The sequence below is a fragment of the Pinus tabuliformis genome, chromosome 6 (genome assembly GCF_031772625.1).
Source record: "Pinus tabuliformis cultivar Carrire ecotype Pingquan chromosome 6, CPIR1, whole genome shotgun sequence".
NCBI classification, from domain to species: domain Eukaryota; kingdom Viridiplantae; phylum Streptophyta; class Pinopsida; order Pinales; family Pinaceae; genus Pinus; species Pinus tabuliformis.
In genome coordinates this window covers 125,943,837-125,970,992 of record NC_142292.1, presented here as the reverse complement: position 1 = coordinate 125,970,992, position 27,156 = coordinate 125,943,837, and positions in this window count along the sequence as shown.

The window sequence follows — 27,156 nt, the reverse complement described above, 5'->3', positions numbered from 1 at the left end:
ACTCAATGGAGTTATTGAGGAGGAGGTGTATATCGAGAAACTAGAAGGCTTCAAGAATTTCTATTGAGTGTCTCATGTGTGCAGACTCAAGTGAGCATTGTATAGTCTCAAGCAAGCACCCTTTTCTTGGTACACTAGGATCGATAGTTATATCACCAGTTTGGGCTTCACAAAAATTGAAGCAGATGCAAACCTCTATCATATCTTGGTAGAAGGTAAATTTCTTATCGTTGCCTTATATGTTGATGACTTGATTTTAACTGGTGATGAGCAGCTGATCAAATCTTACAAGGAGGAACTTGCAAGAGAGTTTGAAATGAAGGACAAGGGTCTCATGTAGTACTTCCTGTAGAAAATATGTGATAGATTAACCCGATAATGTAATATAAATCAAAGCAGAATACTATAACCTACTTCTACTATCAATTTTCAGAAGCTTAAAGATCGAGCTAAACAATATAACCAGAAGAAGAAGAATCAATGGCACAATACACATGAAAATACTTTGAGGAAAGTCTCAGATAAAAACTCCACACTATTGTATTATCATACATGGTGGAAATACATAGGAATTATACAAAGCCTTAGCTCTCACAGCTAGCCAGCTCTCAGTACAATCCTCACAGATGCTCACAGGAAATCTTGGCTTCTCTCCAGCCTTCCTCTCTGCCCTCCAAGCTCCTATTTCCTTGCGTTGTTCCTTGTGGATGATTAGCCTATTACCAAGTGGAAAAACAAGCCTTCAAAACTGCGCAATCCTCAAGGATGAATCCTTGACTGCATGCATGAGTTTTCTCCATGAGAAAACACATGCAACTGATAGTACACTGTCCTTGAACATTAATCTCAATTGGGTCTTTCTCAGAATAGACATGCATGAGTTTCTGATGAGGGAATCTTCAGTTAATTGGAGTAGCACTAGTTGAGTGCATTAATGCATCAACTAACTGTTAACTCACTATTTGTTCCTCAAACAGTTTGGAACTAATTTAACTGGACTTAACTCAGTAAACTAACTTAAATAATTACAATTCAAATATAACTCAATATTATCTCCTTAATTTAAGGGATAAATCTTGCATGACTTCAGAAATACTTCTAACTTGAATTTCTCCAACTAATTAATTTAAAATAAATTAATTAACTAGTTCCAAGTAGTTGTTAAGACTAAATTCGATTTTAATTCACAATTTAATTCAAGGACAAATTAAATTGGAATATTCTTGTTGCCATATTTCACACTCTCTCTCAACAAGAAAGGGATTATCTTCCACCCCGATCATGTCTCTATGGAACAAAAATCTACACTTTGACAATGCCTTTGTCAAAATGTCAACGTCTTGCTCCTCTGTCGAAATATACTAAGAACATGATCCTCCTCGCTACACAGTCTCTGAGATGATGATACCGGATGTCGATGTGCTTGGACCTATCATGAAATACTGGATTCTCAAAGAGTTTGATACAACTCTGATTATCACAATCGATCACAGTTGGATCCATCCTCTGATCAAACAAACCAACTAGGATTTTCCGCATCTAGATGGCCTCACATGCTGCCTAACTTGCAGCCATGTATTTTTCCTCTGTCGAGCTGAGTGCAACCAACCTCTGTTTCCTATTGTACTAAGAAACTGCTACTGACCCAAGGTTGAAAATCCCTCCTGATGTGCTCTTCCAATCTGATGGACCCCCTCCCCAATCTACATCAGTGAAGCCCTATAGCTTCACTCCCTCTATCTGTCTGTACCATAATCCATACTGAGATGTGCCTCTGAGGTATCTCAATACATGCTTTGCCACCTTCCAAAACATCTTGGTAGGTTGAACCATCACTTGACTCATCTGGTTCACTGCATAGCACAAATCTGGTTGTGTGTTCATTAAATACATCAGTGAACCCACAAGCTACATGTACACAGTAGCATCTACCAATTTTCTTGAAGTAGCAACCTCCTTCCTCCAGTTACCTGCTAGAGGAGTTTGCATGGGCTTGCACTTCTCCATGTGGAATCTCCTGAGTATATCATTGGCATACTTGTCCTGAGACACAAACAACTCCCCATCCTTCTGCCACACATCCATGCCAAGGAAGTAATGCATGAGACCCATGTCTTTCATCTCGAATTCTCTTTCAAGGTCTTCCTTGCAAGACACGATCAATTGATCATCACCAGTAAATATGAGATCATCAACATAAAGTACGATGATCAACAACTTACCTTTCACCACGATGTGGTACAAGTTCGCATCTGCTTCACTCTTTGTGAAGCCCAACCCGGTGAAGTAGTTGTCTATCTTGGTGTACCAAGCACGAGGTGCTTGCTTCAGCCCGTACAACACTCTCTTGAGTCGGCACACATGCGACTCATGATCGAAGGTCTCAAAACCTTCTGGCTGCTCTATGTACACCTCTTCCTCAATCTGGCCATTGAGGAATGCAGTCTTCACATCCATCTGATGGATCTTCCAACCCATCTGTGCTGATAGTGCCAACATAGATCTGATAGATGAGTACCTTGCGACAGGAGAAAAAGTATCATCATAGTCAATCCCCTCGACCTATGAAAAGCCACGGGCAACAAATCTTGCCTCATGCTTCTCTACACTACCATCAGTAGCTTGCTCTACCTTGTAAAACCAATGGGAACTCACAACTGACTTGTTCTCCGGTCTCGGAACCACATCCCAAACACTGCTACGAACTATGGAGTCATACTCCTCCACCATAGCATCAACCCAAATCGGTTGCTGCACTGCTTCCTCAAAGGATGATGGCTCGGTCTCAACACGTTCCCTAGCAAGGGCCATGTATCCAGTGTACCTCTCAGGTGACCTCCTCTGTCTACGCTGAGAAGATGGTGCTCCAACATTCTCTCTCCCATCCTCCAACAATCTGTCAGCTTCTCTTGTGTGCTTCCGTCCATCTCTGGAAGAATCTGCTTGAGTGGATTTCTCCACTCCTGGAACCTTTGCATGCGGCTGCTCCGCATCAGTCTGAGGCTTCTCCTCCTTAGGAACCAACAGTTTCCCCATAGCCTGTAGTTGGAGCTCTCTCTCAAGGGAAACTCACATGGCCTTCTACTTATCAAACTTGAGATCTCTGTGAACCACTATCCTCCGACTGGTAGGCAAGTACATCTGATAGTTGTGAGGTGTATCAGTGTACCCCACAAATATCCCCAACTCTGTTGTCAGCTCAAGCTTCTTCTGTGCATCCTTTTTCACATGGAAATATACCGATGAGCCAAATATCCTGAAGTGACCCACAGCTGTTCTCTTACGGGAGAAAGATTCCTCCAGTGTCTTCATCCAAAGTATGTGGTGCAGGCTTCTATTATGCTAATAAACCGTTGTGTTGCATGCCTCAGCCCACAAGTGAAGTGGTAGGCCTTGGTCATGCAGAATTTCCCGTACTTCCCCTACAATAGTTCTGTTCTTCCTCTCGGCCACCCCATTTTGCTGTAGGTTATGAGGTGCCATCAACCCTCGTTTAATTCCTTCTACCACATAGAAGTCCTTAAACTCTTGAGAGATATATTCTCCACCATTGTCACTTCTCAAGGCCTTGATCTTCTTCCCTGACTCTTTCTCAACCAAAGCTTTGAACTCACAAAACTTTGTGAAGGTTTGGTCCTTCTTCTGCATGAAATAAATCCAGCATTTATGAGAATAGTCATCAATGAAAATCACATAATACCTTTGCTTCGTTGTGGATGCCATCGAGAATGGTCCACACAAATCAGTATGAACTCACTCTAAGATAGCCTCTGCTCGACTATCTTGATCATGAGAGGAAGACTTGGTGTACTTTCCCAAGGTACAACCTTTGCATGTGTCAACTTGCTCAATTTTACCTTTGGGAAGTCCTATAGATATCTGCTGCATTATCTTCAAAGCCCCATGATGCAAATGACCCAACCGCCTGTGCCACAACTCGCCAATGTTTTGGCTCTGCACCAATTCTGCTTTCGTACTCAATGTTGCACAATCATCTACCTCTAGTTTATAGAGATTCTTCACCCGAATCCCTATCCTCTTGGTCTGACCCATGGTTATGTGTCTTAAGAATGCCTTTCCTTTACTGAAGACAACATCGTAGCCTTTTTCCTCCAACATCGTGATCGATACCAAGTTCTTCTTCAGTCCAGGCACATACATGACATATGTCAAGGTGAGAGGAGCTCCATGCTCCCTCTGAAAAGCAATCGTGCCCACTCCTAAAACACTATACCTTCCATAGTCACCCATATCTATGTGCATCTTGAGGTCTTTCTCCTCCAAGGAACTGAATAAATTTTTATCACTGGTCATGTGGAATGAGGCTCCACTGTCAATATACTAGACACAACCCATCATCGATGACACCATGCATGCAATGAGGGTAAAGTCCATTTCGAACTGAGAGGCTAATGCCTCACCTTCCGATCCTTCTGAGGATCCCTTCTTGGACTTCTTCGATGCGAAATTAGTCGAATAATGTCCCATTTTGTGACAATTAAAGCATCTTACTTTAGACATGTCACCCTTCTTTCCTCCATGAGAAGAATTCGATTTGAAATGGGAAGCCTTCCCCTTCCCTTTCCTTGCCTTACTTGCTAAGGCCTGATTTTCTTCATCATCATTCTTGGATGAAGAACCATCTCATGTGCTCCTCCTAATCTCCTCTTGCATAAGATCCGACCACAGTCATTCCCAATCCGGCAGTTTCTTCCTTCCATTCATAGAGTCCTGGTAACTATTCCAACTCTTTGGAAGGCCAAGGAGAGCGAGGCTCACCATATCATCATCGGCAGTAGTTATTCCCACACTGCCAAGATCATCTCTGCAGGTGGTGACCTTGTTCAGATATGTGGAAATAGTATCACCCTTCTCCATCTTGATTCTTCGAAGCTTATCCTTGAGCGCCAATTTCCTCTGGTCACTATTGTTTTGGTAGAAGTCCTTCAATGTCTTCCACATTGAAAATGGAGTACCCTTCCCATGGAGACTTGAGACAATATGGTCTCGAACTCCCTCAAGGATGATCTGCCTCGCCTTCGCCAAACACTTCTTCCACTCAGCCAACTCTTGTGGATTAGTTGAAGCTGGCTTTGGGATTTCTCGATCAATGAATTCCTTCAAGCCATTGTCTTCTAATACAACCTCCATTCTATCTTTCCATGCTATGTAATTCGAGCTACCTTCCAAGCCATACTCAAGTCTCAAGCCATAGAATGCCATTGGCGAACCTTGAAGTATGATATGAATTCGATTTGCACCTGCAACCCCAAACTTCAAATTTCGAATTCTCTTATCAGTATACTGTTCACAACTCCGATACAATGTAGAAAATATGTGATAGGTTAACTCGATAATGCAATACAAATCAAAGAAGAATACTATAACCTACTTCTACTATCAATTTGCGGAAGCTTAAAGATTGAGTTGAACAATATAACCAGAAGAAGAAGAATCAATGGCACAATACACATGAAAATACTTTGGGGAAAGTCTCAGATAAAAACCCCACACTATTGTATTATCATACATGGTGTAAATACATAGGAATTATACAAAGCCTTAGCTCTCACAGCTAGTTAGCTCTCAGTAAAATCCTCACAGATGCTCACAGGCAATCTTGGCTTCTCTCCAGCCTTCCTCCCTACCCTCCAAGATCCTATTTCCTTGCATTGTTCCTTGTGGATGATTAGCCTATTACCAAGTGGAAAAACAAGCCTTCAAAATTGCGCAATCCTCAAGGATGAATCCATGACTGCATGCACGAGTTTTCTCCATGAGAAAACATATGCAACTGATAGTATATTGTCCTTGAACATTAATCTCAACTGGATCTTTCACATAATAGACATGCATGAGTTTCTGATGAGAAAAGCTTCAGTTAACTGGAGTAGCAATAGTTGAGTGCATTAATGCATCAACTGACTGTTAACTCACTATTAGTTACTCAAGCAGTTTGGAACTAATTTAACTGGACTTAACTCAGTAAACTGGGTTAACTAATTACAACTCAAATATAACTCAATCTTATCTCCTTAATTTAAGGGATAACTCTTGCATGACTTCAGAAAGACTTCTAACTTGAATTTCTCAAACTAATTAATTTAAAATTAATTAATTAATTATTTCCAAGTAGCTATTAAGACTAAATTCGATTTTAATTCACAATTTAATTCAAGGACAAATTAAATTGGAATATTCTTGTTGCCATATTTCAACACTTCCTCATATTGGAAGTATGGCAAGGTTATGGGGAACTATTTGTCTCTCAGGGAAAGTATGCCAACGAAATACTTTATAGGTTCCACATGGAGAGTTGAAAACCCATGGAGACACCTCTAGTGATAAACTGGAGGAAAGAGGATTCCACTTCAGGTGAGGAAGTGGATGCTACTATTTATCGACAATTGGTGGGTTCACTAATGTATCTTGTGAACAAATAACCAGATATGTGCTATGCAGTCAACCAAATGAGCCAATATATCATTAGGCCAACCAAATTATTTTGGAGGGAAGCTAAGCATGTTCTACGGTACCTCAAAGGCACTACCCAGTTTGTACTATGGTATAGACGGAAAGAGGGAGTGAAATTGTGTGGATTCATAGATGAAAATTGGGAGGGGATTCCATCAGAATGAAAGAGTACATCAAGTGGAATTTTTAGTGTTGGGTATGCAAGGACTTATTGGTACAACAAGAAGCAAAGATTTGTGGTACTCAGCTCGACAGAAGAAGAATACATGGCTCCTAGTCAAGCAACATGTCAGGCAATCTGAATGAGAAAGATACTTGTTGGATTTTTTGGTTAGATGATGGATCCAATTGTGATCCACTATGATAATCAGAATTGCATCAAGCTCTCTGAAAATCCTATTTTTTACGATCAATCCAAGCATATAGATATTCAGTATCACCACTTACGAGATTGTGTGAATATGAGGATAATCTTGCTGCAGTACATTTTGATAGAGGAAAAATATGTAGATATTCTGATAGAGGCCTTCTCAAGAGGGAAGTTTGAGTTCCACTAGTACAGGATATGGGTGGTTGATAATCCCTTTCTTGTTGAGAGGAAGTGCTGAAAAATGCAGTAAGAAATTCTCAATTTGGTTTTTCCTTAATTAAATTGAGAAAAGTTGAATTTCCACATCAGCAAACAACTTAGATGATGTTAACTTGTGTGAAATGGTTTTTTTCACCTAGTTTACTCAGTAAATTAGATTTGGAGGAGTTAGAGTTTAGTTATGCATGTGTTATTTTTAATTTGTAGCAATCAAGGTCAGTCATCTCAAGTTGTTTTCAGTTAAACTAGTTCCAACTTTTGTAGGAACTAGTGGAAGGTCAGTGAAGCAATGGGACTTCAGTCAAACTTAGTGATCATCTAGTTAAATAATCAATCAAACCAATATAGCTATTGAATTCAAATAATTTGAATTACCCAATTGAGGTGGATATTCTAAGGTAGTGTAACATTAGTTGTAGACTAGTCTTGAGTGTACAGGTGTTGTATGCAGTCAGATGACTAGCCTAAAGGAATTGCGCAATTGAATTGAGGGAATTTCCTAAATAATAGGGGCCAATTCCTCAAGGAACAATGCAAGGAAATAAGAGCTCAAGCCAAGGGAAAATTTGACTAAGTCTGGGTCAAAGGCCTTTAATGAAAAGAGAGATACGTTGTGCACTTGCAGGGTAAGCTTAGTTGAGAAAAGAAATTGTAATACATCTCTATTTCATTTGATTAATGCAAGAGGCATTGGGGTTTTTAGTATATTTCTTTCCCCAAATAAAAATACTTGTTGTGTGTGTGTTATTCCTTCTTGCATGTCTGAAATTTTATTTTAAATTGTGAATTAATGTTCACAAAGCAGTAATTTATATTTTTTTCTTGTGATTTTGATTAAAACTTCACGAGAAGTTGAAAATATAAAACCTGATTTCTACATATTCAATATGTGATGAATGTAGGTGGCTAGACACGCAATGTGTTTTTGGGGTACAAACAATGTTTTTGAGAAATTTGTCCCATAAACTCAGACTTTTTGGAGAACTGGTGCTTAGGATTTGTGAAGGGATTATGACAAATGTTCAAGGATGTTGATTGATATGGTTTGCAGACCTTTTGGGCTGATGTGACAAAATGGCCTGTAACAGGGTCCACTTCATTAATGGAACCCACTGCTTGTAGGCAACATATTTAAGGAAACCCTTGCTTATCTAGCTAACCCAATCCCATGGAATTACCCAATTATGTAGCAATTAATATACTTAGAAAGCTTTTGTAGCCATGCATAGCATACAAAATACATAATAACATATATTGTCAGAAATGCACATAGCATTAAGTATAATTACTTATAATGGACACTCATACAAGAGAACATAAATTAAACACATATCAAACATTTGTACATGGAGCTTGAATACTTATTTCCTATAATATACCACAGAATGACTATAGACCTTCAACATTCCTTATAGGCATAGATTATGTTGTTCAATATATCTCAACAATGGGTCACCCCACGTTGGTGCCTATTGAAGGCTCAAAATTCTTTGCCTACAACATTATAAGGGAGACCACCCAGTTAGGAACTTAGAGCAGTTTCTTTTCCGTTGAAATGGTGGTTTTGATTGGTTAAACGAGGTCCAGATACATTCTCTCTACCTCCACTGGCTTGAAGTATGACTTTCACTTCCCAATAGAGAAGAGACATCAAATCAACCCTCTTGCTGATTAGGAAAGAAAGTGATCCTTAAGCTAATTTGGGGCTCAGCCAAGTGACAACTAAATTTTGCCTATTTGATAAGAGGAATTCTAGGAATGTAGAATTAAATCTAAATGCAAACTAATCCTAGAATGCAAGAAAAAGGAAAAATATCCTAAGCCTATCTTGATTAGGAAGATGTAGATCTATCCCAACCGAAGAAAAGTATTTAAATGATTTGGGATTTAAATATGTATGGCTTATAATGAATATCAAGCGAATGAAGTAGTTCAATTAACTGATATTATGAATACCAAAACACATTATATTCAAATATATATTAACAGAAATAATTAATCAACAACATTTAAGTAGTTCATAGAATGATGATGATTATTAAATCAGTAACTCGAATGATTAGACAATAATATAAGGAAACAGTTCACAAATATTACTGTTTGTTAAATCGGAATTAAAAGAATGATTTATGACTAAATAGTTACTCAGAAATCAGACTTCAGCACACAAGAGAAGAGATAAATAATAACATATTGTTGAGGTAAATTACTCACATTGACAATAGTGCACGAATATGAATGAAAATGGCACGCTTCTGCTATTATCAAATGAAATCAGTATTAAAATAATAGTATTTTAAATACCAATTTACTAAACTTGTTTCTCTAGATCTGATCTCCAACATTAATCGTCTGCAACTCTTAAACTTTGTTGTTAAAACAAGAGTTGCAATAGTGCAAGCTCTGCTCCCCATACATAGTTCAAATTTGCAAAAGATAAATCCCCATACTCCTCAGATCTGAGATTGATCATCCCTACCTACAATATGAAACTCTTATTACAATAGTGCTTTTAAGAATTCCAGAATTGCAGAGAAGAGAAGTCCTTTGCACATCCTACAAACCAATATTTATAATTTACAAGAATGATTTCCAAATAGGAGAGTTGTTGAAGAGTAATTATGCTCCAATAATTGTCAATGGTCCAAATTCCTATTATTTTATTGCTAGAGAAATCCCATTGATTGAAATCTTCTTTTCCTCATCTCTTCAAACTTTTTCCTATCAAAACCAATCAAAATTTAATTAAAATTAAAATTAAAATAAAAATAAAAAATATCAAATCTGGAAAATAAAACATCTTCTAAAACTCAAATAAATAAATAAATAAAATAAAATCTAAGTTTTCTATCGATCCCAATAAATATCTAATTGGTCAAAGAGAACATAGACGAATGGATGTGTATTCAACAAAGTATATGAGAAAATGAAAATGCATAAAATAAAACTCAGAAAATTAATTTTGTTTAAAAATTTGGAGCTTGATCTTCTACTTAATTTTAAATTTATTAAATGATAGAATCTGATTATGCAACCACTTCAGAAATATTCTCCATGATTTTATATATCCAACGAGCTGTCATGGGCCTCATTTGGCCAAGTAAAACTCAACATATGAGATTCGAAAGTTGAGGAGTCAAAACTACCAAAATTCTAGAAAAATTGTTCCCTGAGCCAAAAATTTGAATTTTTTAATTAAAATCTAATCCTAAATTAAATTATAATTATTTCTTAATTAATACTAATTTAATTGTAATGAAAAATTAATTATAAACTTAATTTAATTAATTAAAAAATAAAATAACTTAAAAATTAATTAAAATTAAAATTATATTATATTAATATTATAATTATATTATATAAAAATTTTAATTAATATATAATATATTATACTATTAATATAATATATTTATTATAAAAACAAACTTATATAAAAACCAACATTATAAGTCAACCAAACGAAACAATATGTACGGATGAGAATTAAGGGAGGAGGGTGAGATGAAGAGTTTTGGAGGAATAATTATATTATATTAATATTATAATTATATTATATAAAAATTATAATTAATATATTATAATATTAATATAATATATTTATTATAAAATCAATTTTATATAAAAACCAAATAATATTGGGTAGGAGAATTAATGGAGGAGGGTGTTATGTGAGGTGGAGAGTTGGGAGGCATAAGGGATGTAAGCATGACAGAGGCGGGAGTTGTAAGGCGAATAGGAGGAGCACAAATTTTTTTGATAAAATTAAATAGTCACCGTATAAATATCAGAGGTCGGAGGCTAATACGTTTTAGAGGTTTTTAAAACACGCACAAATAAAAACGCCGATATGTCGATATTCCGATATCGGGATATGGGAGCTTTTGAATTTCGAAGGAATAAAATTGGAAGTTTTATTTCGGAAGAATTAAATCAGAAGTTTTATTTCAGAACTTTTAAATTTCAAAAGATTTATATCGAAAGGGAGGAGGTGAGGTGAAGTGGGGTCCACTTGGATTGGAATTAAAAATTCTACAAAATGAACTACAACCACTTTATAATTTTTAGATTTTGGGTCTCGTAATTTCTTTTAGGAATTGGAATAAATTACCGAGATTCTGAAAACACATTATTTTAACTGTTTTAAAATTTGGCTATGCGATTTTGTAGGACCATTAGTGAAAATGAAGAAATTAGTAAAAATTAACTAGGGATTAATATTTACAATGAATTACTAATTTAATTACAAAAGTTAAAATAATATACATTTTGTACATTTTTTAACCTAGGCGGTAAAAATTATCAAATTTTGGATGAGCACCATTTGCAAACGTGTAACCAAATGACACGAAAAAAGTACCAATGGAAAGCTAGCGAAAAATCAAACTCAATGAAGCAATCAAAATAGAAATCTGGCGAAAATGAAAAAATGGAAAAATTGTAGGACACTTAACCAAAATAAAATATCAAAATGTGATTTAACCAAAATATTATGGAAAGGGTCCCCATTATTTGAAATAAATAAGTCAAAAATGGGGGTTGTTGGGTTTTCCCTACAACATGGCCATAACTCCACAAGGGTAAATATTTTCATAATCGAACTTTGGACACATAATCTAATACCATTTAGGTATGAGGCCTCACATTGGTATACCATTTTGACCAATTATCCCTTAAATATTGAACCTTTCCCTAGGTAAGCAAGGATAAATTAGCCATATAATTAATTAGGTAGAGCAACAAATTTCCCCTCCAAGCACCAACCTCATCCAAGACAAGACAGAGAAATTTGGCCAAGAAGTCCTCCCTCCAACATCCAACATTACCTGATATGAGAAAAAAGAATTAATTATCCATGCCACTATGGAATTCACAGTAATTTACTAATCACGGTGTTTAACAAAAAATTCTCTCTTGCAGACATGAGTGAAATCCCTAGATCTAGTGGTTTTATTTAGAAACAACAAAGACAAAAGGCTAATGTTTTCCTTAGAGAAAGTAGAACATGGAGGAAAGTACTACCTTGAGTCCAATACAAGTTCTCCTCTTCTCCCTACTTATGAACTTTAGCTCCAGCTCCAATTTCTATAAATGGAACCTGCAAAAAAATTATAACAAGCACAAGAAATACAAGATACAAATAACATAAACTAATATTTATAATCAATGCGTCAAGAAGGCATTAAAATACATATCCATCAAATAAACATAAGTATAGGAAAACAAAGCTTTTGTATTAATGAAATGTAGGAGAAGATTACAACACTTTTATAGATCTTGACCATGTAAATGTATCCCACCAAGCTTGTCCTTTCTTAGCCACAAAGAAAGCCTACAATCACAACTCAAGGATGGTAATGGATCCTTAGGTAAAAAGTGGCAGCTTCAAGGCATAACTAAGAGTCTCCAAAGTCAACCCAAACTCTATGGGAGGCAATTAATTTATAGGGTAAATAGGGTAGTTGGGTTTTACCAATCTAGGAATTAGATCCACATATGAAGGAGGATAAACTCTAGGGATAAGAGATAAGATCTCTAGAGTAGAAATTCAAAATCTCAATCAACAATAAATAGTTAAAACCATCTTAGAAGCTTCTGGAAAGAAAAGATTCAAAATTATTTTTTATTTTTCTTGAAATTCTAAAACCATTGTACCTGCAGGAAAGGAAACATGTGTTGGTCAGTGTAGTTGCTCAGTTATGCAACATGCAACAATGCAGGTTTCTAGAAGAGAAAATGTGATGGGTCCGAAAAATAGGTTTTTGAGTTGATTAACCCATAAAACTTGGACTTTTTGGAGAGATAATTCTTAAGGATTTGCATAGGGATGATTGCAAGTTGTCAAGGATGTTGATTGATTCAGTGTCTAAGCCATTTGAGTAGATGTGACAAAATGACTTGTAACACACAGGGTTAATTGTCTACCTCAATATAAAGGTTAATGGATTAACTAGGTCACAAGTTAAAGGTTAACTCAGGTCATAATGTAATGGATAAGTTAGGCCAAAAATTTAATGGATGCCTCATTAACAAAGGTTTGAGGGCCGTTTGAGGTCACAGCTCAACTCCAAATCCACATATCCAACTTGCAACCAGAAAATGACCTATGGATCCCATCAAAAGGTACATCTAGACAACCCCAAGTATAAGGTACTTGGATCTCCAATCAATCATGCCTAAACGACATGGTGCTCCCCCGACATAGTGGGAAAATATGACTTATGTTTGCATGTTTTCTCTCTGCAAGTGACATATGAGGGAATCACTCCCCTTACTTGGACTTAGGATGTAACATTCTTTCATGATTATGGGTTTCACTCATCAAATGAATTTATGAAGGTTTTTTTATTTACCAAGCTTAGGAACCATGTCATAATTATATCCTCTAACCTTTCCCTATTATGGAGTTCTCACCCCCCATAATATTCATGTTAGGTGGTATGAAATCATGATGCATTTTTATTATCATGTATGTGATTACATATTACAATATTAGGCTCAATGGCATTAAAAAACATAATCATAGGCATACATGCCTAAAAACAAAATCGTGATCATGTTAGTACAAAGCAACCTGAATCAATAGCCTAATAATAACATGTATAAATATATATAGAAAGGGTCATCCTGGGGTTGTTACATAATTCCTCTTCAATTTTTTGTAATTTATAAATTTTCGATTTAGATTCATTTCATGTTCAATTCTACACGTCTTCTATTTTTGAGTCGTTGATCCATTTATTTGAGAAGAGTCCTTCAAATTTGTCCAATGTGATATTCATATAGTGTCATTTTCAATACTTATCCATCACTTCCAAGCTTCACCATCAAAATTATAATTTTCTTCGTAATCATTTTCCATTATCGTCCTTAAACATTCCATAGGATTGATTTCATCTTTATACTTATCTCCATAAAATATAGATATCATTATTGATTCTTTAGGGAAGTCAAACCCAAACCCTCAACTTGCAACTTAAATATATTAACAATATTGATTTCATATAATTATGATCCTTCTCTAAGTATATTCTTCTATTTTTTCTCTTTCTCACTACTTTTTAATCACATCAAATAGACATCCAATCAAAAGTTATGATAGTTTTAAGTTAACATACCTTTTGAAACCTTGTTATGGAGTTTTTCCTTCTGGTTGACATTTCATATGATGTAGATTTACAAATCTAGCCCTTTGGAGTCTTAAATTTTGGCCTTTAGTACTATGACATACCTTCTCTATAATCCAATAGGCTTAACGAAAATTTGATGTGCCAAGTGAAAGTTACGGTCACTTTATTAAAACTTGCTATTTTTTCCCCTTCCCAAGTGATAACTTGTACAATGTGCCACATGTCCGATTTTTAAAATATGATTATGAAATTTTCATTTAAAGTATGTTTATATGTGTCCTCAAACTCCTAAAAATTTCATAATCAAAAAGTTCTCTAGAAAAGTTAAAATGAACATACCAATATGACTAGTTTGAAACTAATTTCTAGATTAGTCACAAAGCTTAACTTCCAAAGGATATATCTATGAAATTATAGAAAATTAGAATATAATTTAACCACACATACCTTGATATCTATCCTCAATCTCCTCAAAATTTCACATTCTATATCCCACCACCACCCTCTTAGATGATGATAATAATAATAATGATAACAACAACAGGGAAAGGAGAACAAAGATGGTGATTCTGAGGTGACCTATGGTTTTTAGCATCTACATAAGTTTGAAAAACATCATCGCCAATTGTATGACAGTCTCTGGTAGCATTGAAAATCCAAGGTCTGGGCTAAGATGAACACAAGGAGGACACTCATGTGATATTTTGCGATATGTGTAGAAGGTAAGAGCTCTGAGATATGGTAGGAAGCAGAGGCGTGAGCATGGATAGATTATGATTACCATGGAAATATTTTTTATGGGTTGGAAGGATGGATCAATGTTTTTCTATCTAAGTATATGTTGATCTATGAGATTCACAACAAGTTTGGGAAATGGATCTACATGGAATGGATGTGGTGGGCTTATCATCTTGGGAGGTAACTTGAACTCTTAAAACAAATGGATATGTCAGCTAGTATAAGCCTTGATTGTCTGCATCTAGGTCTCTTTTCCTATCTCATAGAAATCTAGATTATTAGACCTACGGATCTCCACCATATCTCGTCTGTCATTTCCAACAACTCTTTAGATCTGGATATGAATAGGGAAAAAACAAACTTGTGTTTGACAAAGGTCACAATCGCCATCTTTGGGGTTGTGCAATTCATTTTTCTCCACATCCAGGTTTTTGGGTCTCAACAATTGTGTTTGTTGAAGGAGGAATACTTAGTAGATCTTAGTCTTAATGGGGTTACATCTTCTCTGTGCAATTTTACCTCAAATTTGGATGTTCTAAAAATATATTTGGATATAAAGGTTCCTTTCCAAAGCTTTGTGAAAACCCTTAATGAGAAATGTGTTCTCTTTAGGGTTTAGGCTATGGATTTGTAAAAGAATTGAAGTAGAATATTCAATATATTCTAGGAATACCAATGAATTTACAAAATTTAAACTATGAGGGTAAATCATTGCAAGATGTTAAGTGGTTGAAATATTACAACATCAATCACAATTTCTCCATTATCATAAATTTTAGGTTGTGAGGAGGCTCTCTAGGAACCAACAAACCCAAGGGTCCTATTTCATACAAGGACGTTGTGAAAAGCAAGGGTGAGACACAAGCTACAATTGACCAAGCTAAAAAGTATGGCTTTTAAAGGGAAGATGCATAATACAATTGTTCAAAGCCAAAATATTCTAGGCCCTTATATTTTTGAACGGATGGACCACGCTCTAGGTATGGAAGTCAATCTACCAAAGGCAAAAAATATGTTTATTGTCCTCTAATCTCGAGTTGTTGTATGCGAATTCAATGAATTTTGGACCAAATCAGAGGATCTACATCAGTCGGTATTTTCAAATTGGAATCCTAACTGTGCCATTCACTTGTTCTCAAAAGGATTTTTTATTGTACGATTTGGCACATAGAAGGACCTATATTTTTCTTTAAACGAGGGGCCATGGTTTTGGGTTAGAGGTGGTCTTTTTATAACTCCATGGTTTCCAGGCTTTGATGCCAACACAATGGTGGTTTCTAAAATGTCAGTTTGGGTGAGATCGTGTAACCTTCATTTTCCTTTTTCACACCACCAAGTATTAGAGGGAATTTTAAATATATTCGGAAAGTTTATAAAGATAGATCTAGAAACACCTAAAAATGATTTTTTACCTTTTCCAAAAAATGTGTAGAAGTAGACATTAACAACGGATTACTTGATCACATTCACTTGATTCATGATAGTTTTCATTAGACCTATCCTCTAGATTTTGAGAACACAACATTTAGGTGTCGCATTTGTTTCCAAACAAGACATTGATAAAATGCATGTCCTTAGGCAAAGAAATATCCAAATAGGAAAAAGAAACAACCTCAAAATCCAAAGGGATGGAAAGTTCTAGATTCACACCTCTTAGAGGAAGGGGATAATGAAATAGTAGAGAATCATTTAAATGTGGAGGTTTAGGAACAACAAGAAACACTAGTGAATGAAGGGGAAGAGAAGGAAGGAACAATGGTCTAAAACCGGGGGAATCCTGAAAAAGAAAATATTATAGTGCAGTAGAAGGAGGAATCACCTCCTCAATTTGAGGTGGAGGTGTAAAAATATACCATGTCTTTGAGAGTGCAGACTTAAGAAAAGAAGCCTCTTTTAAGGCAGATGGAAATCTTTTAGTAATTGTAACTTCTGCTCCCATCCTAGGAGTATGGAGAAAATTTGAGAAAAAAAGGTAGAAAAGGGTAGCTAAGTGCTCTTTATTACACTTAGACCCAAAAAATTATAAGTTAAATTTTCGTATTAGGCTTCAGCCTTTGGTTAACATGATTGAATACTTTTAGCATCTGCAAAAATGTATTTTTGTTCCTTAAATAAAATTACAATTTTTCTTTGGGAAAAATAGTAGCAAAAATTTTAAGACGACCCATTTGAAATTGATTTCAGGATATCCCAACTTACACAAGGTATATTTTTGAAAGTATAGTGAACCAAAATCTAAAATTTTGATCATGTGTACTTAGACAATTTTCCTTGGCCTCCTCAAAATTTTGTTATTTGAAACTTTCCAATAAAAAATTTATAGTGAAAATGTCAAGATATCCTATTTAGACCAACAAAATCCTAGATCATAGATCTAATACAAAATTTTATGAATCCAAATACATAAATCCAAATATAGACACCATGTACACTAATGTGAGCAAGGAGCACAACTCCAATATAGATAAGAGAGATAAGTCACACAATAACTTCTTAAAGAATAGGAGAACCTCCTCCAAATACCCGAATACATTCATACATCTAAATCATGTGTCATCAATAATGACTACATGATATTCATATATACCTAGAAACATATTGCACATGCAGCCCTTCCTCATTAGGCTGACCCTATCACATATACATTTACATATTACATGTACATTTAGCTCCATATATTTCCTCTATCAGGGTCATATCATATACATTGAACACAATATATGCCCCACTTGGGATCATAACATGTAATATAAAGATAAGTGACATATTACACCTCAAAATATTTAATCCCTCTCAATATTTGATAAATCCAAGTTTAAGATAGATCTAAGTTGATTTAAATTTTATATATTATCACATACATAGTTATTTGTTTATATGTTTATTTTTTATCACATAACATAATGTAAAGTTACATGATGACATCTCTCCCATGCTAAGTTGTAGAGCCCCTAACTACTCTAGATGTAATAAAACTCTCTCCACTTATTAAAAAGAATCTCATATCTAGCACACTAACTATGCACTTATTTTTAATTATATTTCAACTTCCTCTGTATGTAATTTTGAATTCAGTAAGAAAACACTCTATCTTTCATGCAATACAATGAGGTAATATCGAGTAATCTTCACAATTAAGGTATAATAGTTGGGATGGTTGATTCCATGCAAATTACTTAGGTTCAATATCAATGTGCATTGATCTATATAACATTTCATGTGTTCATTCAGTGTGACAATTCATTATGTTGAAGTGAGGCTATAAAAATGTGAGGTTATGGTTTATAACTCTCCACATGTTAAAAGATTTAATTGACAAGAATTGTGAACATAGATGGTTTATATAATACTTCTTTCGTGGAAAGCTTTATTGCCTTACATGTTGGATTTGGGACACAAATCTTTATGTTGATGTGATAGCATCCTTCCATCCTCCTTAAGGTGACATTAATATTTCTTAAAGGTGTACATATTTTGTGGATTCATATCATGTTTGGTAGACTTTTTTGTAATAGTTTCTTATATGCAATCTTACTAAACTACAATGGTATATATGAATTTGAAAATTAACTTTTTCATTAATATGAGTTCTATTTGATGTGAGTGACATTTGATTTTCTAGTTGATTCTATCCACCTTCATGAAAATAAAGGCATGTGATTTTTTTTATTATATCTTTTCTCATTTAAATTTTTCTTGGAGGGCACTTCACCTCTCAAGCAACATGAGCAAGAGAACATGTTCATCCATGTGCCCTTTTAAGTCTTCTAATTAATGGTGAACTCCATTATTGGGGAGCCATTGTCAAAATCACCACATCTCAAACAATATATGACACAATGGATCATAATTTTATATACTCTTTCGAACAAGACGTAGTTAGGATCAATAATTAACTAGTGTCAATCGTGGATGGTGGTTCATTTATTGTAGTGTCAAGTTGTCGAAATAATCAACCAGTGTCAACATTGGGTATGTGGTTCATTTTTTGACTTTCAATGTGATTTTTTAACCTATGACACTATGAAAGAAGCCTCAATTTCATTTCCCAAACAACAATTCAATCAACTGAATGTTGAGGAAGGAGTTTTCTCTCATGGGTGATGCTAATAATTTTTGAAAGTAAGGTGATGGTTTTAAAACTTCCTTCTCCAGATGTAAATCCTCACATGGGAGGAAGGGGGAATAACTATTAGAGGATAGTCCTCAACAGTGAAAAGGGAAAACCAACATATGATGATGAATGAAGATGCAATCCTAGTCATGACAGGGACAACAAGTCTATGCATGCATGCAATGCACAAGTTGTTTTCAACCCTTTGAAAATACCAACATTCTATGGAACCACAAATGGTGTTAACCATTTTTTCATTGTACAAGCTACTTGGGAGGCACAAAACCATTTGTGCTTCACGTGAAAATGGGCTTAATGAAAAAGTTACCTCTAGGAAAATGCCTTGAAATGGTATGACATAGTAGAGAAACTTTCTCATTTTAAGGATTGCCCATAATACAATGAACTAAACTCTCAAAGTTCCCTTTCACCATTTTTGTAACTATAAGGAGAAGAGTGATGAGTTTATGATTAAGAAAAACTCTCATAGTGAAAGGTAAGTTAAAATGTGTTAATCAAGGCTACAAGTGTTTAAATTAGAAACTTAAATAACATTTAGAAGTTATTGAGAAATTTTTCAAGTAGTTGACCCATGACACTTTTTTTTTTCCAGTTGATCTCATTATTATGGAAAGGTTCTTGAGTTTTTTTTTGCAAAATGAATAAAGTAGACATATTATTGGTATAAGCACTGCACCTATAACCATACCTAGTACATATATCCTAAGAATTGAATAAACATAAAAAAGAAGTGGGAGAAAGCATAAAACCATAATCACAAATCACAATAAACAATATATGAAGTAGAAGGTCACATCTTCCACCTCCACTGCCACTATATATTTTAGCTTCTCTTATTTTCCTTTTAGTTGTGGATGATGATATCATAGTCTACTTAGTACAAGGATGATGATAGTCTAGTCTACATCAAATACAATCAACCATATCCACTAAAATTACTATAAATTTAGGGTTACTTGTCAATACAATTATATAAACAGTCAGTAATTTTGACCTATTATTGAGTTTATTTCCAACCTAACTATATTCAACATCTTAACACTTATTATACATAATATCAAAAAGCTTAAAAAACTTAGTTAATTGAAAAAAAACAAAAAATGCAAGGACAACATAAAACACAAGAGTTCATGTTCATTACTTAAAAGCCTCGATATGAAATGTATAACTCAAAGCTCAAGGTAAATCAAAGACAATTACCACTAGCATTATGCCTCACTCAATAATCATATTGTAAGGTTCGCATTCCAACACTTACTAAAAAGTAAGAGTAAAATAGTGTTTACATGTTTCTATCTCATAATATTAATATATTGTCTTTAAGGGTTAGTTAACTTAGAACATAACAAATCCTACCTAATAATGTATGCATAGGGGTTAAACAATAAGGTTTTCTATAATATAGTTTCATTCCTCTACATTTCACTCCTAAAACTTTTTATGGTAATATATTTCTATTCTTTAATACCATTATTGTACTCTTGGAGGTTGCCCTATATTAAGGCACCATGATGAAAATTTGATTCTTTCAAATCATCATTTTTTCTCTAAAATACTTACCTAGCTTTAAGCACCATATGATTACAGGTTACTTCTCCTTTCATATCATTATTAATAACCTTGATCCAATACCATTTGACACTTTCATCTTTGGTTTCATTGGATATGCTACGAATTATGAATCCCCAAATGGCCTTTAAACACCCAATTGGGAAATCATGCATAATTGTTCAAAACCCTAAATCTATATAAACTATATTTCATAAAAACAAAAAATTGAAAATAAAGAAGATAATTAGTTCATTTCATCCTCTAAATGTGGTGCTCTGGATTTAATTCAAAATCCATGACTTCACTATTGGTCTTAAATTGGTAACAAATTATTTATCTTTCATGTAAATTGCCTTGATGGCTTATGACCATAAACTACATGGAAATATCAAAATAGTAGGAACAATACAAGTTGAAGAAGAGGAGGTTGTCGATATATATTTTAATAGAAATTTCTTTTGATCGTGAACACTTAAAAGTAGAGGAATTTAACAATTATATTTAGAAATTGAAGATATATTTGAATTTGAAAGATGAAAAAAAATCAATGCTTTCAATATAATCCCAAGTTTCAATGATTAGAATCCCATTGAGTTTCAATGATTTCCCATAAAAGAAGAAAAAATAATTGTTACAAAATTGGAAAACAGATCGTATATTTCATTATCCACTTTCACAAAAGAAAAAAATAACTATTTGTCATTAGAAAAACAAAAGTAGTTACATAATGTTTGTATGTGTTCCAAAAAAAGTGTCAGTGGATCAAAAGCTTACTACAAAGGGAATACTTTGTAAAACTCTAATTGTCAGTCTAACATCTAGTAATAAATAAACATAGAAAGTGCACTTTACAATAGCCAATCTTGAGGTATTTGACCAAAATTACTCCTAAGCATCTTCATTAATATCCATAACCTCCAAAACTTAAGACTTTAAAAAATTCAAAAATGATTAGTCCAGACTCAAACCAATTTTGGTTAAACTCTTCCATCACTTTAGAAAATGAATATCGGCAGTGCGACAAGGACCATTATATCTTGAAACACCCAATGTAGTTAAGGATCCATAAACAAAAGAATTGTATCTTATTTATCTTGGCAGGACAAATCCTCCACTTTTGGATAGGAGGTTTGCCTCCAAATTTTTCTCTTTGAAGATGTGGGTAAAAGTAATGCACTTGAAGGAATTCACCAAAACTCTAATATATTGCATCTAATAGAATGGAGTAGGTTTCCCAAAGGCTAATTGCCCCTGAGCCCAATCTATGATCATTTTAGAATCACCAGCAACCACCATCTCCTCACACCCCAAAGAGCCAACAATTGTGTTATGTTGTTAGTACCTTCACCCCCATACTAGTAAATTGGTAGGCCTGACTAGGCTTCAAGATAATATATGCCCCACATTTGAATACCCCGTTAGAAGAAGCCTCATCAAAATAGCCCACCATCATTGATTCCTTGATTTCCTTGAAGTTAATAACTCTCTTTGGTGGTTTTGGCTTCTAAGGCCCGATCTCCTAAAAATACTCCAAAATATTCTTACTTGTATGTCTCACTTCAGGGACAATCTAATCAAAGAATTTGGTATTTTTGCTCCTCCATATACCCCAACAAATGTAGAAAGGAAGCACCCTATAAGCTTTATGACCCTCAACCCACTAAGGAAAACAATTTTCAATAGTATATTTTTCCACTTCAGCTCGAGTATTGATTAGCAACAGATAATATTTCTAGATAGACACCACAAAATGACAAGAGAGGAAGAGGTGTACCAGCTCTTCATTCATCCTATTGCATAAAGAAAAAATACCAAGGTCTTGAAAGCCCCTTATTGTGAGTTTTTCCCATGTTGGGATCTAATTTTGGACCAACCACATGAAACATTTCAACTTCAATGGGATATCCCATGATCCAAATCTTTTTACTTCAAAGATGCATACAAAATTCATTTTGAAAGGGCATGTAACCATAAGATGCATACACATGAAATAAGCAGAAATAAATGACAACCATGAGAAGCAAAGACACAAACAAGTTGATAATGAAGTTCACCTAGTGTGGGTCATGTCTCAGGGCTCTTCTTAATGTGGGGAGGCTTCTTTCATTAATCTTCAACAAAATCAAATTACATGCATGCACAAAAAGACACCTTATATCTCCACTCCCGGGTATGGCCTGAAAATGCACAGCTCTACTGAAGAAATGGACTACACCATTGAATTTTTGACGAAAAATTATGAAAAATGACTGTAAAGTCGACCCCTTTTTGCTTCGGTCAAAATATGTACCCTCGGGAATCTCAAAGATTCCCCAAAGGTTCTTTCTCGTAGGTTGACTACAATTTTTCTTCCTAGATCACATATCTAACCTCACAAGTGTGCTCCTTGCAAAAAACTGAGAAAAATGAGTATAAAGTTGGTATCAATATGCCTCTGTCAAAAATCAACCTCCAAGGGAATCTAAAGATTCCTTCAAGATTCTCTCACTTCATGGTTTCACCTCTTGGAACTACATGCCAAGCATGGTTCCACCGCCTTATCCTTAGTGTGTTCTTACTGTTCAAACTTTGTCCTCCCCAGGTCAAATGGTGAACTTGGATTTTTATACTTGTTTGTGAGGCAGATAAAACAAAGTCGACCAGTTTAGGCCATTGGTGGTGCTCTAAACTTGGGCGGGGTTGACTCGAGTTCTAACTCGATGGCCTCCACATAATGTTGTGGTAATTGCAACATCTTGGTTGGTGACTTGTAGTTTTTGGTTGGTGGTTTGTTGTTGGACTGTCGGTTGGCGTACCGACCTCTCGACCGGCAGAGGTTCAAACCTTGTTGGTCCATTATATGCCACTGCTAAAACAGTAGTAGGCCAATATATATATAGATATATATATTATTTTTATTTTTTTAAAACAATGAATTCAAAACCTGTTAGCCGATGTTTTTAACCGAAAAATGTCAACATGAAGTGCCATTTTGTCACTTGGTTAAATTTCGCAAAATTTAATAGGTCTACCAGATTTAGTTAGTCTTCAAATTTAGTTGGCGCTTTGCCAAATTTAGCTAATGGGTCAAGTTGACCAAAACTTTGACTAGTGATAACTTTTGCATACGAACTCGAATTGAGGTTCTGTTTGCATTGTTGGAAAGATTGTGAAGATATCTTAGATCTAATCCTAGTTTTGTTGTAGTCTAATGAGTTTGATTTTTGAGCTTTTCCAAAGCCCCCTTTGATTCTTGAGCCTTCCTAGAGCCACCTAGATCATTCCTCCCCGTTGAGGAGCTTTTTGGTCGTCCAAAAGCATGAACACAATCTGCAATCTACTGTACTTCCTCATTTCCACAACAAGTGCCCTGTTAGGCCACACTTCCTTCTCCTTCACCTTTGTACTTTAAAGTCATAAGTGATGAACCAACACCTTCATTCTATGCAAACCTATAGTACACTCTTTGCAAAATAGATGTTCAATTACATTACCTATCATGACCCAAGAAAAATCCCATACTTGCCAAGAGTTTATACCACACTCTTTGGTCAAATTTACGTCAGAATCATAACAAAAACCAATACCCAAACTATCAACGAAAAATTCCAAAGGCATCATCATGTTACATTCATAAGTGATGGCAAACAGTTCATCACTTTTACAATTGTTTCGCAACATGTGATTTACAAATTGTGGCCATGTTCAACTACTTAAAAATGCTACCCATTTCTTACCCAACCAGGTGAATGGGTTCTCTTCTTGTAGTTGGATTTCTTCATTGACTAGTCCTTCCTCCTTCACAGATTCCTTCTGGTCATGGAGTACCCGACATGTGGCTCTTTGATGTCTTTCCTTGTTGTAGTGACTACAATAGTCCTTCCTCCTCCAAAATTCTGGACCTTATTTGAATGCTTGTTCCTAGTGCAGACCTAATGAGAAGAACTGCCTATGGAATACTCACTATCACTAGAATATTGTGATGTGCTCTCACCGTCCTTCGTTCATTGTTCACTGGTTTCCTTGGAGCATTCTCCAACCTCCTTTCTGACATAACCAAGTCTTGCATAGCGAGGCAATTCATCCACTTTGATAGGATTCACAATGCCCTAACCATTAATGTTGAGGCCTTTTCATTGATACCCCATTTTCTTCATCAAATTTGAACCAATTCCTATAGTATGTTTCTAAAAAGCAGAAAAATCGTCATCATAAAGAGAACAAGAAATTGAAGAATCACTTTTTACCTCAAGATTGTTACACTGCAACTTTTCCAAGGCCTCCTCCTTGGCTTGTAATTGATGCTATAACCTTTGTTTCTCCTCCTCTACTACTTGTAGGATCCTCCTTAGTTCAACATTTTCTGCTTGAATTCTTCGGTTTATCTCTTCAAGGTCTTGGAGACATGCAGTCTTTGGTGCCCTTCTTATCTTTGGCACATCATCTGCTGAAATATTTGTCTCATCGCCTAAATTAGAACCCAAGTCAGTAGGTCTATCTTCTACAATCCAGAGAGTTTCAATCTTCATCTCATCACCTGAGTTTGATCCCATGTCAATTGGTCCAACACCTATTAATCTTTCAGTTGTGATATTCTCTTCATCCTCTGGTTCAAATTCTTGGTCTTGTTGCAGGGTAGTGGCTATCTTCTACTTCTCTTTCTTATTGTTCTTCTTTGGCATCAATTCCGGATGAAATTTCTAGAAATGCTCCTCATCATGCCCTTATTTCTCAAAAGAGTATAAGAGGGATTTTCTTCCTTTCTCTTAGCTTTTGTTGTCCTTTTTGGGTGATCATCTTTCTCATGCTTCCCCATGCTTTCAAGTTTTACAACCTTTAGACTAGCTTCATCAAGAGTTTTAGGTTCAAATAATAATAATGAATGACGCAAATAACTATACAAAGAGCCAATATATTTCATCCATGTATCAGGAGAGAGTCTAACGGAACATTTAATGCTAATGCTTGTTTCCTAAACTTCTCTATAAAATTCTGAACATTTTTACCTTTACTTTGTTTCAAACGTTGTTATTCCATCATAGGCTTATGTTTGTAACCCAATGGGTAAAACTATCCTCTTAAAGCAAAAAAAAAAGTTAGACCAAGATGAAAGAAGTTTACGATTACTCTTACCATATTTTTGTATCCTGCCTTCCCACCATACAAGAGCAATGTCATTGAATTAAAGGGATGCTAACTAGATCTTGGCCTCATCTTCTGCAATTTTTTGTATGTGACAATACACTTAAACATGCTTGAACCATTTATCTAGCTTTTCTTCATTAGATTCTCCACTAAACACAAGTAAATCAAACTTGACATCCAACTTGAAAAAAGGCTTTTTAGGAGCTTTTCAACTTTTAGAACAATGAGAAAATGAAGAAGAAGTGGAGCATTCACTAGCAGATAGGGATGGAGGTTGAAGAGGATCTTCACCTCCTCAACCTTGATCTATTGAAGCATGATCATCTCGTTATTTCTTCTCCTTCTTTGCCATTGTCTTCTCATACTCTAAAAAAAAATTGTCAACTTTTTCTTCCATGGTGTAGAAGACCTTGCGAAAATTTCACTCATCCTCCAACCGAGCATCTTCATCTGTCATTTTCCTTCTTCATACTATGTGCCCCACTTCTGAATCAAAGGACTTGAGTTTTCCTTCACCTCTTTGAAGCTTTTCCTTGGTTATCATACACTTGCAATTCACATCAACAAAAGACCCTATCTGATACCAAAATTGATCCAGATCTTTTTACTTTAAAGATGCATACAAAATTGATTTTAAAAGGTCATGTAACCATAAGATGCATAGACATAAAAGAAGTGGAAATACATGACAACGATGAGAAGTAAAGACACAAACAAGTTGATAACGAAGTTCACCCAGTGTGGTTTACGTCTTCAGGCCCTGATCAATGTGAGGAGGTCTTTTTCATTAATATTCAGTGAAATAAAATTACATGCATGTACAAAAGGACACATTATACCTTCACTTCCGGGGATGGCATGAAAATGAACACCTCTGATGAAGAAATGGACTGCATCGTTGAATTCTTAGCGAAAAACATGAAAAATGACTGTAAAGTCAACACCTTTCTGTTTCGGTTAAAATATGGACCCCCGAGAATCTAAAATATTCACCAAATATTTCTTCCCATAGGTTCACTACAGTTTGGATACCCATATCAAAAATCTAACCTCACCATTGTTCTCCTTGCAAAAAAATGAGAAAATTGTGTAGAAAGTTGGTATTAGTATGCCTCTCTCAAAAATCAACCTCCATGGGAATCTAAAGATTCTTTCAATATTCTGTCACTTGATGGTTCCACCTTCTGGACTGCATGCCAACCATGTTTCCACTGCCTTGGCCTTTATGCAAGCTTACTATTCTGTCTCCATCCTCTCCAGGTCGAATGGTGAACTTGGATTTTTATACTTGTTTGTAGGGCGCTAAAACAAAGTCAACCCATTTGGGCCATTGGTGGCGCTCTAAACTTGGGCGGGGCCAACCCAAGTTCTAACCCCATGGCCTCCCCGTATTGGTGTGGCCGTTGTAATGTCTTGGT